Below are 15,761 nucleotides of genomic sequence, written 5' to 3'. Positions count from 1 at the left end.
CTTCTTGCCAAAAATGGATTCGAAACCAGGATTTAAATGAAGGCAGCATCATAAATTCCTGATATTTGTGTTTTGAGTAGATATCATTGCTATTCTCTGGTTTTTAGTCATACTGTACATAATTAATCAGATCTAAATATCATACTGTGCATAATTTATCAGATTCAAATATCTTATAGCAAACCTGCTCAAGTATATCTGAAAGACCAAGTTAGTAAGATGTCTTCCAGAAACATCTCATTCCAAGAAACTCTAGAATCCATCTGAGAACTCTTCTTCTATAACAGAGGAACACATTTTGAATGGAAAGTTTTGCATATCCCAGGAATGTGCAAGACAATGCCAATGTTCCCTGCTGTATGCGATTAAAGCCTGGTGAGAGCTGTTGATTTCGGTCTCTGTTGAGGTGCAAACTGGAAATGCCTCACAGAGACACTCCATCTGGATAAAGTCAAGAGGGTCAATGACTCGTACAAACAAAAATTTCAGGAGTAATAGCATACCCTGTTTACTGTGCTTATTTAAGAAGTTTACTGAAACAAGATGTGATCTTCCTCCAGGTTTTAATAAATAAATAACTTACTTTTACAGTTTTTAAACATAAATTTTTAGTTAGACTTATAGAAGACATGAGTAATATCTTTTCTTAGGCATAGTGAAGTTTAATTTTTCTCTGTTACAAAGATAAAAATAGAGCTGGGAAAGGTGGCCTGCTCTGGTCATCCCAGCACTCAGCCAGCAGAGGTAGGGGATAGCCACAGTTTGAGGCCAACCTGGACTATTTAATAAGTTCCAGGCAAGCCAGAGTTACATGGTGAGACATTATCTAAAAACAGACAGGCAGGCAGACACACACACATACATGCACTCAAGATAAAAGTGCTTCAACTGAATTATGTTTAAATGAGGATGAAAGAAAGTTCATGGACCATTCTATAAGACTATATTGGAAATAATTAATATAAGACAATGGTAACAAAAATTTCAGGAGTAATATCATACCCTGATAATTTTAAAATTAAGGGAAGGGTACCAAATTTTTATTTTAAAAAAATTCTTATGTAGGAAAGGTGAGCCAAATGGATGAATTTTTAGAAATACCCTCACCCCTGGAAGCATCCAGAAGTTCTAATGACAGCGCTCTAACATCACTAGACATATATTCAAATATCATGTAATTTAATAGATCAAATTGTGGTTCTCAGGGGAACAACAAGCTGTGAAATACCCAGTAAAGATCCACTACGCCACGTAGAGAAACCAAGGCTTTCCTTAAGCAAAAACTAGATGCTTCACATTTATTTTTCTTTGTTATTACTGATTTTTAGTGTACACAGATGATTCAAGCTTTAATACTAGGAGTCAGGAGGCAGAGGCAGGCAAACCTCTGTAAGTTCTCAGTAAGCCTAGTTTACATAGGGAGCTCCAGGCCAGCCAGGACTACATAGTCTCAAGACAATTGAGACGATGCAGGAGTACAGTGTTCTTACAGTAATCTGACAGACAACTTTCATTTTAAAAACTGGGTAAATGAAAATTTCAAGCAATAGGATTTCTTATGACATCTTGCATGTATATATCACACTTGGTGCATATAGGCCACATTCCCTCCCATCTCCCCCATCCCACTCGCTGGTCAGCCTTCTTACATTCTGTTCCCCTTTGGCTTTCATGTCCCACATATTGTTTGGTCACTGCTTCTGATGAATAAATCTGCAACTCTTACTGAGAAAACATAAAAGTTGCACTTTGAATCTAAAGAAAATATTATCATACTTTTGGTCAAAATAAAGGTGTAATTTCTTAATACAGTTGATTTTTTTGGAACCTTGAAAGAGGTAAGTGTTGGACCATTTTTCCTCCAAGCACGTTTGTATCTACAATGCAAATTCCATAGGTCTTTCTTTATTACTTGTATTCCTACAATATTACCTGCATCTAGTAAATATTCCAAACTGCCTGTGAATGAATAAGTGTTGATTGAATACTTTAAATCAAGCAACACTGAACACTAAAGGGTTTGAAATAATCCATATAAAGAACCAAATTACAAGTGCTAGGATGATTCGCCCTAACGTCTTCCTTTTTGGCAAAAAGCTGTGCCTTAGCATAATAAATTTCTGTGTGTGTTTTTAGGGAATAGTTGCTCAGACTCATCACAATTTATTGCTTTTTTTCATGCTGAGATAAAGACTTATTGTGAAACACATTTGCTTTTTGGTGCTTTGGAGCCTGCTTGCTCCTGGGTGCCAATTACACTCTGGCAGGAGCCTGAAGGTCTCCACGGAGCAGCTGGTGTCAGCATCGCATGAAATATGCTCCTGAAATGGATCATTCTGCTGCTTGGGGAACATGCAGTAAAGGCTTAACTGAAATAAAGAAAGAACAAAGCTATGACATCCAAAAATAAAATCAAAGGGGATCAAGTTAAGGTTATTTATATATACTGGACTCGGTATTCTAAACACTTCACAGCTGTTCAAAATTTGAAAAAAAAGAAATCAAATATATCCGTCCCATCTCCTTGGCTGGTAGGTAGTTGGGCCAGGTATACCTGTCTACCATCTACCCCTGGAAGCGCCTGTGGTACTGACTGTATCACAGGGCTGCTTTTCAGCTTGAAGTTGTGGTTAAGAGAGCTGGATCCGATGTTGGACAAGTGGGTTGAAATCCCAGCTGTACAGCTTCCTGACTCCCTGACCTTGGGCAAGAAAATCCACCTCTTTAATCTCTAGTTTTCCATTCACACAATGGGAAAAAAATCATTGTTGTTACCTTCTAGAAGTGCTGTGGAAATTCAGTGAAATAGTCCACATGAGGCTTCCAGTTTAGTTTCTAGCTTATAAAATTCTCAGTATTGACAATTACTATCATTTTTATAAGAATACGAAGCTGGGCTCTAGTCATTACAACAGAAGCCTCTCCCTAGCTCCTGCAGGGTCTGAGCAATGGAATGCAGGGACTCCTAAGTCCTTGGAAACAGAAGCCTGTTTTCCTCTCCAGAAGCCCACACTGCACCATGACCAGGGTGGAGTCATTCTCTCAGACTGGCATTTTTTCCATATTTTCTAGTATTTTCACTAACAGACTGTGATCTGATCCCCAAAGGAAAGCAAATCACTCGTGACATCCCCCATCTCTTGGGTTCTCATCAGTCTAGCAGATGGAGCCAGGATGAGTTAAGTGTCATCAACTCACTTTGGGCCTGAAACGCTATGCAAACTTAGCCTATATCTTGTGCCTTTCCAATCCTTAAGAATTATTAATATTTCATGCCCGTTTATGACACCCTCTGTTCATTTTATCTCTTACCACGCATTCCTCTGACATCCCCTATTTCACCCTACAACGTCTTTCTGTCTGCCTTTCTTCTTCTCATTGTTCCTATTTCTTTCTTACAACTATTCTTTAACACTTCCTCAGGAATATGTTAAATAGTATTACGAAAAAGCCACTGGACAGTAACTTCTCATCTGGCACCCATAGACGGACACCAGAGGTTACAGAAGACCTCAGAGTGTAGGCAATGGCAGTCCATGTGCCTGGGAGGAGTGAGGACATGAGTGTACTTGTTTCCCTTAGAAGAAAAGGAATTATTTTCCTCAGATTCTCAAAACCCTTGCTAAATTAATCTGAAGACTCAGTGGTGTTTACAACGTGTAGCAATTATTCTATGTGAAAATACAATGAGAAAATAATGAACTTCCAACAAATAATCATTGTGTGAATTTTATGAAAACAATTGGGTGTGTTTTTGCCTTCAAGAAGTATACAGTCTACCTAGGAGAAATAAATTAACTTTAAAGTTAAGAATGCTGCATTTTCCCACATTCAGTTTGTATTTTTATTGTCATTCTTGCTATATTTTATATTAATAAATTATCTATCTACACAAATGAGGAAGCTAAAATGGAAAGATAATTGGAGTGAGAAAATCTCGAAGTAGCAATGCGTAATGTAATAAAGGGGTAGGAAAACAATTTTAGAGACAAGGCAATTTGAGGGAAAAGATGAGGTTGGGATTAGAATAGTTACGCTTGAAATTGCTACTGAATAATCAGATGAAGGAATAAACATAGAGATGAGAGGTTGAGGTGAGTTTAATGAAGTTGTCACAGATACTGGAACCTTGTTGAACAGCAGTTTAAGGAGCACAAAGAAGAGCTTTTCTGTATTATTACATTTACTCATTTATGTGTCTGCCCATGCACGCGCGCGCACACACACACACACACACACACACACACACACACACACACACACCAACATGCATGTGGAGATCAGAGGACAATTTGTAGGAGTCAGTTCTCTCTTTCCACCTTGTGAGTCCGGGGATCAAATTCAGGTGTTCAGGCTTGGCAGCAAGTGCCTTTACTTAGAAAATGAATGAGTTGTCAGAACTAAGTTTGAATGGTACAAAAGAACAGAACAGAAGTTCAAAAAAAAAAAGTTTGTTTTCAGAAGCCCTGAGCACACTGGTTCAGAGTCCCCAGTCTGTATACTACTTTGTGTTGGAACATTAGCCTCAAGAGTAACTTATACTAATATTGTTTTGATTATTAAAGGATGTGCTCAGTACTGAGTAAAGACTACTCTAGAAGGTTTTAGAGTGTATAACAGAGGTACACCTACTCCTTGTTTCAAGGATGTGACTAAGTACAATGAACTAAGGGGAATAGCTAATAAGAGTTCTCCTGTCTGTTCATTGTAGACAGAAACAAATATACAGCAGTACAGAAATCTACATAATGACAGAGGGAATACAGAGGAGCTGGCCCAGTGCTACATGCCTGAAATTCCAATATTTGGGAAGCTGAGGCAGGAGGATATGAGAGTTACAGGCAAGTCTGGGCTGCACAGAAAGGATGTCTCAAAACCACCAAAAATAAAATAGAAACAAGTAGGTGCAGTTTAACCATTCCATTCATTGGGGGTGGGTACTCTTTTTAAAATTTGTTTAGGAGATAGTTGTGGTGGTGGTGCGAACATCCTTTTATCTTCTGCCTGGGTTTTCCTGGCACCAGCCCCCCGTACTGGGCGTTCTAGCATTTCTGCTTGAGGCTCTGCGTTCATGGGGGATTGGCCGCTCTTTCTGTGTAGCAGCTTCTCTTTATCTTCTTGAAATTTCTTTCAGTTCCTGTATATTAGAAGAAAGCATAGCTTCCTAGGAAGACCTGCTATGAGCCTAATGATTATAAGGTTTAATATTATAAAAATAGTGAAATGTTTTCATATCAGTAAATATCTCTACCTATGTTCTACCAATAAACCCAAGAGTATTTTCCTGTCTCTGTAATAGACATGTTCTTATAACGCAGGCCGTGTCTAAATGCTTCTTTTTTAATGTGTTCTGATATGTGATATTAGGAGGGATGAGAATTGCGGAGGGTGTGAAAAGTAACAGAATCCAACTCTTGTCAAAAGTATAAATAGTAGCTTGATGCTAGAGCACTTGATCACCATGTACAGGATCCTGGGTTCAATCCCCAGCACGGTCAAAAAATTAAAAAATTAAAGGAGGAGGAAGAGGAGAAGAAATTATTCTGGACAAAATCCTGATAGGAAACTATCAAGATTTATTAAAGCCAGTTATAAATTTCATATAATTATATTAAAATGTATGTGTGGCAAATATAAGGAGAGAGAGAGAGAGAGAGAGAGAGAGAGAGAGAGAGAGATCTGAAATTTCCTTAATATTGTTCTGCAGCTTTGGATAATTAAAACATACATTATTTTGAGGAAACAGCTTACAATAAATCTTTGCTGGCTTTCACTGGTCTTGGTGAAAGAGACTTCTATTTGATTTGTAAAATTGGGGCTTTCAGTCAAGACTTGTGTTTTTGAACAGTATAATGTCTTTGGCTGAACACTTAATATTTTTATAGAAAAATTAAAGGAGAATATTTTGGTGATCACATAACACAAATAAGTCCTAATAATAACCCCAAATTTGCTGGCATATCAAAGAAGTAAAGGAACAGACTCTCAATCTTGTCAACCTTACCTGTCACCTAAGGCCTGTAGAGGGCATTGCGAAATAGACTGCTTAGAATAGGTCCAGGACACTTCGTGACAATGAGGGAAGGAAACAGAATGATGAGGCCAAATAATGCTAAGAGCAGGACCTCCGAGCCGGAACGTGCATACTCTTCAGCTGTTCTTGGCAAGCCCTTCTAACTGTGACTTTATGGTACCACTGGGAAGGAATGTGAAATGTTCAAAAATGTTCCCATAGTAATCTATGCCCAGAACACAGCTATTTTTAAAATGAGGAACCTATCCAAATACAGTTCTCTATATTCAATGAGACATACAAATGCCCAGGGTAAAGCAGTGAATACAGCACCCAAAACCAGATGGAATTGTGCCTCCCCTGAGCTCAGAACAGACAGCCAAATCAATAAACAAGAAAGTACAGCAAGTTAAGTGATACTAACCTTGCTACCAAAAACTCATAAAAGACACATCAACATTATCTAAAATGTAAAATTGCAAAACAACATCTTCCATGGGCATTCCATCTTAGCCTGGCAGGCACAGAGCATTGCCAGAATGGATGCTTGCTGTCAGAAATCAAGCACCCCATAAAACCATGGGCCACCTCGGGGGCAAATAAACAAGCTGACAGGGTGCTGTCAGTCCTGTCTCAATTGGTCAGTGATGAAGGTTGAGCTCCCCTGATTCACAGTCCAAGGACAATACTCTGTCATTGAGTGGCATCCCAGTGCTCGGTGAGCAGACAATCTGCATTCCTTCCTGACAATCAGCTGGAGGATTCGGAGTGTCTGTTCATACTAAAGCCTGGAATAGCTGATACTTCTTTGATTTCTTTTGCCAAAGTAACTACAGAGAATGGAAACACATTGTGATTAGGAATAGTGTTTGGAAAAATTCTTATTTTAAAAACTGGAGGGTGGCAATCAGAGTAGAAATGATTGCTGAAACTTCCATATCCAGAGTATGAGGATGTCATGGGATTTTTTTTTCCATCTGCATAAACAGAACTTAATTAGAAGGCAACGGTTTCTACTGTTCTGTTACTGGATGAGCAAACATAGAGTCTAGATGTCTTTTTAAATTTTAATTTCATCAGTAATCTAATGTGTATAATACACTGCTGAGGCCAGAGTAGGCACTTGAGAAAACACTTGATAAATAAATGAATTTTTGCATTCTACCTCCTTAAATGATCTTTGTAGGCAATTTAAAGTGATTTCTATGTCCTTTTTTCTCCTGCCTGCTTCTCCACCTCCCTAGGAAAGAATGCCAGGTGATAAAAGAAGCAAAGGAAACCCAACATTTCACAATAAAGACTTTGGTTTTTTCAATTCAACTTTATTTATTTGTGTGTGTATGTGTGGTGTGGTGTGTGTGTGTGTGTGTGTGTGTGTGTGTGTGTGTGTGTGTGTGTACATGCCATACCACACATGTAGAGGTCACAAGACAACTTTCAGGAGTTGATTCTCTCCTTCAGGACATGTAAGTCCAGGATTCAAACGCAGGTTTTCAGGCTTGGTGGCAAGCACCGTCACCTGCTGAGCAATTTCACTGACACTGTTTTGTTTTACTTTGTTTAATGATGTTAGCTTCTATTAAAATTCAAAAACTGATGCCTGATGTGCAAGGAAAGTAGTTGTGTACTGCAAGATTTATGCCTTCAATAAAAGATAATAAACGCATAGAATAAAATATTAGCATACAGTCTCACATGATTACAAATTCAATTACTGTTCCAATATTAATTCTCTGTGAGACATCCATTCAAATCCCATTCAGGTCAAGCAGCCAGCATAGCATGGGACACAACAGGTCTCAACTTTTCCCACTCAAGGACACCTGTGAGAACAGAGATCAGACCTGTGCTGCATTATCCACACTCTTGCTGAGGGTTTTTAAGATTTGCTTGGCATTAGGTAGGGAGGGTGTGGATACTGATCAGACTTATTTGTATGCTCACAGCAGCAGCCTGAGCCTGCTGAGTTCTCATCTGCTTCATTCTACTGTGGTTGAGAAAGCACTCACATTAATCATGGATATCAGATTTTTGCTGCTAATCTAATTCTCTCTCCTCTCTCTCTCTCTATCTCTCTCTCTCTCATGTGTGTGTGTGTGTGTGTGTGTGTGTGTGTGTGTGTGTGTATCAAAGAGGGACAGAAACTGACTCTTTTCTGTGTGTCTGTTTCCGGTTTGGTTTCCATTTGTTTCACACACAGAGTTTTGGTGGTATTGTGTGTTTGTGTGTTTGTTTGTTTGCAGGATTTTTAGCCCTTGTCAACACCATCTTCCCAAAACATTACCATTTGTGCAATTTTGAATAATTTAGGTCATCTCTCAATTCAAATTATACTTGAAACCTACTTGAAGACTTGTAGAATGAATTTTTCCAACAGTGAAGAGTGTTGAATCTTCTAGGAAGCACTCCATTGAACAATCACTAGTGAGCACTGTTAATTGTTACCTACAAGAAACTCTTCATACTGTATACTCCTAATGGTTTCAGCTTTGAATTATGTAGTGTCTTTCCCTCTTCTTAATGGCGCCCTGACTTGTGTGGGGAAGCTGCCTTCCCTGTACACGAGCAAATACATCTTGAGCTTACACTGCTTTCCCTTGAGACTTATTTTTCTAGATTTCTTTTCCTCCAAAATTTCACACAGATAAAAATGCAGGTGTCGGGCTCCATTCCTGCTCCTCCAGGTTCCCCTCTTCTCTGCCTAGGTATTCAGAATGGGCCCATGCTGTCCCAGCCCAACTTGAGCCTGAGCCCCTGCCCACTACAGCTGCTTGAACACACCAGAAGAGCAGGGGGAACTACCAGGCTCCTGCCTACTGCCCACCAAGCCAGTCCCCTGCCTTGGACCAGCCCCATTCCTGCTGTTTCAGGGCCCACAACTAGCTAGTCAGAATTATCCTGCTTGATCCCATCATCCCAACTTGGGCCTAGGCCATGTCAACCTGCTGGAGAGCTCCTAACTCACTGGGAACCATTGGGTTCCTCCAAATAACAAAATCAAAATTGACCGGTACTGGGACTCCATAACTATCTCCATCTGTTGCAAAAAGAAGGTTCTTTAATGAATGGTGGGAGGTACACTTGTCTCTAAAATATGAAGATGCATATTTAGAATAAAGTAAGAAATTACGATGGTCTAGGAATGTAACAAAAGTGAGTTTTACTCTAGGATCCACAACCTCTCCAGTCATATGTATTTGCTATGTTTATGGCACCACACGAGTTCCCTCCCATTGAGCTTGCCTTAATTACAATTAGACAGCTGTTGATTACCCACAAAAGTGCAACTAAGAGTCTGTGAGACATCTAACTCTAAGTGACCCATCTTCAATGCAACCTCTACACGTATTATGAATGCATCTGGCAACTCTCACCACAGAAGTTTCCTTATGCAGCAGATGGCATAATTTGTCAATGTGCAGAAACCAAGAGGCTACAGAGCACTTATCTCTGAATAGGACATCACTTCTACCAAAGACTGAGTTATTGTGGAAGAGAGGGCAGAAAGACTGCAAAAACTAGAGGGGATGGATGAGCACAACAAGTCTTCCAGACAGCCAGTCATTTACTCCTATGAATTCAAAGCAATGATGACAGCATGCATAAGTCCTATACAAGCTCAAACCAGACAAGATCCCAGCATACATATAGGGAAGTGGGCAAGAAATCCCAACCCAACCTGAGAAATATTTGTCAATTGATGACTCTTGGGAGTCAGAGAGACAGTGTCTTACAGGGATGGCACTCTTGGTGGACCCAGTGGATGAGCCAACACTGAAGGACATTTGGGAACACAAATCATATTCTATACACTACATATTTATGATATATATATCATATATACATATATATGAAAGTACATTGAATTGGGTTGGGGACAGTGAGAGGAGGTGTGGATAGGGGCTGGAACTAAATTCCACCAAACTATATAGTATGAAAATCCCCAAAATTCAATAAAAAATATCATTTTAAAAAATCAAAAGTGAGAACCTAAAGCACAGACAACTAACTATTCACACCTGACCACAAAGCAACCAAGCTAAATCAATGTAAATAAAGCCAAACTTCAACTAAACAAAGGCAGGCTAGAATTGCATATGCGACACATAACCAACAAAAGAAATCCACATGCCCAGATCACAACTTAAAAAAAAACACAAATCATATGAAAAGCCAAGATAATATGTCCCTACCAAGTCCCACCAGTCCTACAGAAGTTTTCTATAGTGAAAACTACCCAGAAGGGCCACAGAACACAGAATTGAAAAGAATAATCATAAACATGATCAAAGGATTCAACAACTTTACAAAACATACAAACAACTCAGAGAAGATAGACATAAACTCCTGATTGAAGGTCAGTAAATATGATCATACAGCTGAATGAAATAGCAAAGACAATTCAAGACTTGAAAAGTGAATTCAAGAAAGAAATATTGAGGAAAAATAAAGCCAAAATGAAGGTAGATTTGAACATTTCAATAAGCTGATTTGAAACAATAGGGGGAAGCCTCACAAGCAGAATGAATGAAATGGAAAACAAAATGTCAAGACTGGATGACAAAGCTGAATGACTAAAGGTTCAATCAAACAATATGAATTTTTTAAACATAGGAATAGAATTTTCAGGAAAGATGGAACACCATGAAAGGACCAAATCTATGCGTAACAGGAAGGAGAAGACTCTCAGGTCAATGACACTAACTGATTTTCAAAACCATTATAGTAGAAAACGTCCCTAAATTAAGGAAAAGCATACCCAAACAAACATAAGAAATACAGAACAGCAATTAGACAGGACCAGAACAGAAGCTCCCCCATGGTACATCATAGTAAAAAGCACTAAATGTACAGAACAAACAGAATACTGAAATCTGCAACAGACAAAAAAATACAAATAAAAGAAAATCCATAGACTTACAACTGACTTTTTAATGTAAACTATAAAAGTTAGAAGAGCCTGGGCCAAAGTACTCCAATATTTTATCCCACAAAACTGTCGATCATAGTTGAAGAAGAAAGAAAAATCTTCCATGATACAAGTAGGCTGATAGAATTCATGTCCACCAAACCAGACCTACAGAGAATGCTTGAAGCAATACCAAAGCCTAAAGAAATGAAAGCTGATACCAAAGAGGCTGCAGAAAGAAAACAAATGAAGTTATAATTACAGAAACATAAAATTAAGAAAACAAACAGAAAATAAAATAGTTTCAAGAATAACTTCAAATGTCAAAATCCTAATTTTGACTCCCTAGTCAAAAGACATAGGCCAGTTAAATGGAAGAAGAAACAAATCTATCTTTTTACTCTCTACAAGATATTCATCTTACCTTCGAGGATAGGCACCATCTTATGGTGCAAGGATGGAGAAAAATATTCTAAACAAATGGCACTAAGAAACAAGCAGGCATTGTGATTCTAATATCTGACAAGATAAATTTCAAAATCCTAAATCTGAGTTGAGCCCAGAAATGGTATAATGCCCCCTAGTCAGTAAGTATAAATGACAATATGACCTGAGATCTGATTTTTGAATCCCTTTAATATTTAGAGGTAAAACATATTTGAAGGAACCAATGAAAGAACCCACAGGAACTGATGTCCCAAGAATTGCTGATTGATCCAATGGTCTAAGAGTAGAAACTAATTTTGGACTAGAACAGATGGCTATCACAGGTGGTTCTTAAAAGATAGCATTTAGCACCTGAATATAGAGAGTATTGAAGAGGAAACAACCAAGAGACAGTCTTCTTTTCAGCATCATTTTCTAAGAAGTAGAAATGACAAATGGAGCAATATCTGTAGGATGAGCCATTGGAAAGATAACTCTGTATATGATGGAAGACATTACAGCATCCTTTTAGGCTGCTGAGGATGGGCCAAACCAGTACAGAGTATGAAATTATGAGGCATTATTCTTGAACGGGTCAAAAGGAGACCTAAAATATAAGAAAAGATACCCATGGTCTAAGAGTGGATGATCCACCTATAGTAACGGGATGCAGTGATGAATTGAGGGGCACAGGTGTGGGTGGAGAAGAGGAAGACGGAAAAGAGGCAGACGTGCAGTGGGGAACATGGGACTTCTCATTTTGTTCCATGTTCTCCATCAGTTGGCCTTTACTCTAGCCCCCTCTACTCCCACATTTTCTTCTCTCCTCTAGCGTCAATCACCTTCTCATGTTTCATCATAGAAATGGCACATTTTTCATGACTCTATGCCTTCCATTTTTTCCTCCCTGCCCAATCTGTCAGCTTTCAAACTTGCAATTATTCTTAGTATAAACAAAATAATTTTTAAAAATAATTAAATTTCAGATAGAGAATCAGGATGCAGACCACTCTGGCTTCTTCCATGCTGAACAGGGACTCACGGTGAGGCAACTGGTGGTACCCTTTCAGTGGGTCTATCTAAAAAACTCCCAAATTGCATAAATCTTATCTGTAGGAGGAAAAGAAAGTCCTTGACTGGTGAATAGGAGATGTGAAGGAGAAGTAAAGGCAAGAGTAATTAGCATTACCAGCTCTAGACAGGGAACTAGAAGAAAGTCAGAACAGGGCAAATTTCAAATGTTCATATGAGAGTCCATTGGAATGTCTTGACGAGAGCTTCCAAAAGCATCCCTCTATTGGGTTCCTCCTCATTTTTCTTTTGTCTGCCAAGAACAGTGATTGTTGAAGGTTGGTAAAATGCAAAGTGCGTTTCAAGCTTCCAGTAGTATTTTTCGTTATCAAAATGGCTTTTAGAATATCTGTTCTAAACAAATACCTTGTTCTTTTTCCTGCTTTCAGGATTTTGTTGGAAGCTACTTTAACATACTGGGTTGAGGATTTGTGTGTGTGTGTGTGTGTGTGTGTGTGTGTGTGTGTGTGTGTCTGTGTGTCTGTGTGTCTGTGTGTCTATGTCTGTGTCTGTATCTGTGTTTGCTTAAGACAACTTGTGGGAGTAGTTTCTCTCCTTCCACCACGTGGGTCCCAGGGACCAAACTCAGGTCATCAGGCTTGGCTGCAGATGCCTTTACCCTCTGTGCTATCTCACTGGCTCCTTGACTTTATAAAAAAAAAAAAACAGTGCAGCATTAGACATTAGACATTATCCCTTCTTAGACAGTCTAGTAATAGAGAAGGACCACTGACTGCTATCATTCTCCCCTCATCAAAGATTATTGTAATGAAGGGGCAGACCCACACTCATATATTTGAGCCAGGAGAATGAAGTCAGGACTCCACCTGGAGCATATTTTCGTGGCCATTGGAATCTCCTCCTGAAAGGGAGAATTGTTATTACTCTTCTCACATCAGTCTTGTTCAACTGTAAGTCTTTGTGAGTTTTCAGTCTTTATGCAAGAAGGAGCCAAAAGGTGAATGACTGTGTGGGGAAGAAAGGGGTTAGCAGCATCCCTCCCTACCCCAATTTCCCACCCTGCTCGAAATGTGCACAGGGACAAGTGGTTGATGTGACACTGAGGACACCTTGACTTTCCACCTTACATCAGCTTATTTGAGAAACAAATCCTCAGTCTCTATATTACTAAGAAGAATAGATAGCAATTTGTTTAAGTAATAACTTTTACACATTCATATCTACTGACCAATGATTTGCTTAAATTCCAATATGACACCGTGGTTTGAAAGGAAAGCAAATGAAAGTCAATCTATTTATCAAAATGATAAACTAGCTCCATAGTTTTGACTGAACTGTTTACACAAAGTGGTTTTTCAAAGACGAAGTACTTTTATTAAAACAGTACAAGGTGTGTTTAGCAAATTTTGGATTAACTTGGGTACCATAATTCCTTTATCACAATAAAAGCAAAACAAAACAGTAACTTAGGTTTGCATGAGGCTGTTGCCTGTGTGCAAATGAAATATAGGAAGAAACATCATCTTCTCCAAGAGACTATTATTCTGAATAACTGATGGATCACATATCAGTATCATTATGTATATCATTAACATTTTGAAATTGTTTTTCTAAGTTACTAATTTGCAAATCTTTCCTCACTAAAGCTGTTTAGTTTAAAATAGTCTATGAAAATATAAAATATAAACATAGAAATGTACATGTTGAGTATAACACTATATGAATCCTGATATTCTGTAGCCTAAGAAGCAGCACGTTCCCAGCAAAAGAGCCCTGCTACTCTGGTGCTTAACACTAGAGATCAGTTATGCCTGGTTCTGTAAACTATAGATATTTTTATATGGAAATGCAATTAAGTCTCATCAGTTGCTATGGTTGTAATTGGATCCAGTTTTGCCTGAATGGGACCACATTGGACATAGTACATTTTGGGGGGTTCAGAGACCATTGTGAAAGGGATGGAAAGATTGTAAGGGCCAGAGGACGGCAAGGAAACAGAATTTTCCAAGAAGCTGGGAACTTGCTCATATGAACTTACAGCAATGGTGACAGTATACACAAGACCCATGCCAACTCAAACCAGAGAAAAATCCAGCATAAAACTGGAAAATGGGTAAGAAGCCTCAACCTTTATTGAGGAGCTGTTGACAACTGATCACAGCCAGGTGAGGTCTTCTTAAAGGGAATGATGCTAGATACCCTGTCCATATATCTGGGGACACAAACTGACTTGATGGGCCTTAACATATATGACAGAATGCATGAAATCTGGTGGCAGGCTATGGAAAGAGTGCACATAGAGAGGAGGTCTAAATCTGATCAGGACAAAATATATGAAATGCACCAAACCTCAAAAACAAAAAACTATACTTCATTAAGTTATATTTTTTAAATGTGTGTATTTCTAGATTCACCAAAACCACCAAAGTTAAGACAAGAAGAGATCAACAACTTAAACAGACCTGTAGCAAACAAGGAGATCAAAATACTAATTAAAAATCTTCCAAATTAAAAAAAAACAAGGCCAGATGGATTTTCAGAACTATAACCAATTCTTCTTAAATTATTCTAAAAAAAATAGAAACAGAAGGAGTACTTCGAAATTCCTTCTATGAAGCTAGTATTACTCTAATACCCAAATTAGGTTAAAAAAAAAAGAAGAGAAAACTAAAGGCCAGTGTTCCAGGTGAACATAAATGCAAAATTTCTCAATAAAATACTTGTAAAATGAATACAGGCATATGGTGAACAGATCATCCAGCATGATCAAGTTGGCTTTATCCTTGAGCTATAAGGATAGTTCAACATAAATACCTCAATAAATGTAATGAGTCATATAAAGACAAAAGCCACATGACCATTTCAATACATGCAAAATGGCCTCTGACAAGAATTCAGAATGCCTTCATTGATAAAAGTTCTAGAGAAAATAGTCCTGGAGAGAATATAACTCAGTGTAGTCAAGTCTATATGTTACAAACACACAGCCAGCATCATCCTAAATGAAGAAAAACTCAACGAATCCCCACTAAAATCAAGAACAAGACAAGACTGTCCACTATCCTCAAGCTCCCTTTCAGCATACTTCTTGAATTCGTAGCTAGAGCAATAAGACAAAAAAAAAGGAAACCATGAGATCTATACTAATTGGGTCAGAGGGATTCAAAGGACACTTTTTGTTCCTTGCCCTCCTGGGTCAATTAGTTCCCAGGGACTATGAGCATCTTGCAAAATGTCCTGTAATGGTGGTCGATCATCTGACCTCTTGATCTAGGAGGCCAAGGTGACCCCACCAGATGGACTTGAACCAGTGTCCAGTCTATAAAGAGGAGGGTCAACACGGAGGAATCATTTCCTCCATGCTTCCAAGAGAAGCCAACA

The sequence above is a fragment of the Nannospalax galili genome, unplaced genomic scaffold (genome assembly GCF_000622305.1).
Source record: "Nannospalax galili isolate Female #2095 unplaced genomic scaffold, S.galili_v1.0 scaffold41, whole genome shotgun sequence".
Classification (NCBI taxonomy): Eukaryota; Metazoa; Chordata; class Mammalia; order Rodentia; family Spalacidae; genus Nannospalax; species Nannospalax galili.
The sequence above is the reverse complement of the archived record's forward strand: the minus strand, read 5'-3'. Positions refer to the sequence as shown.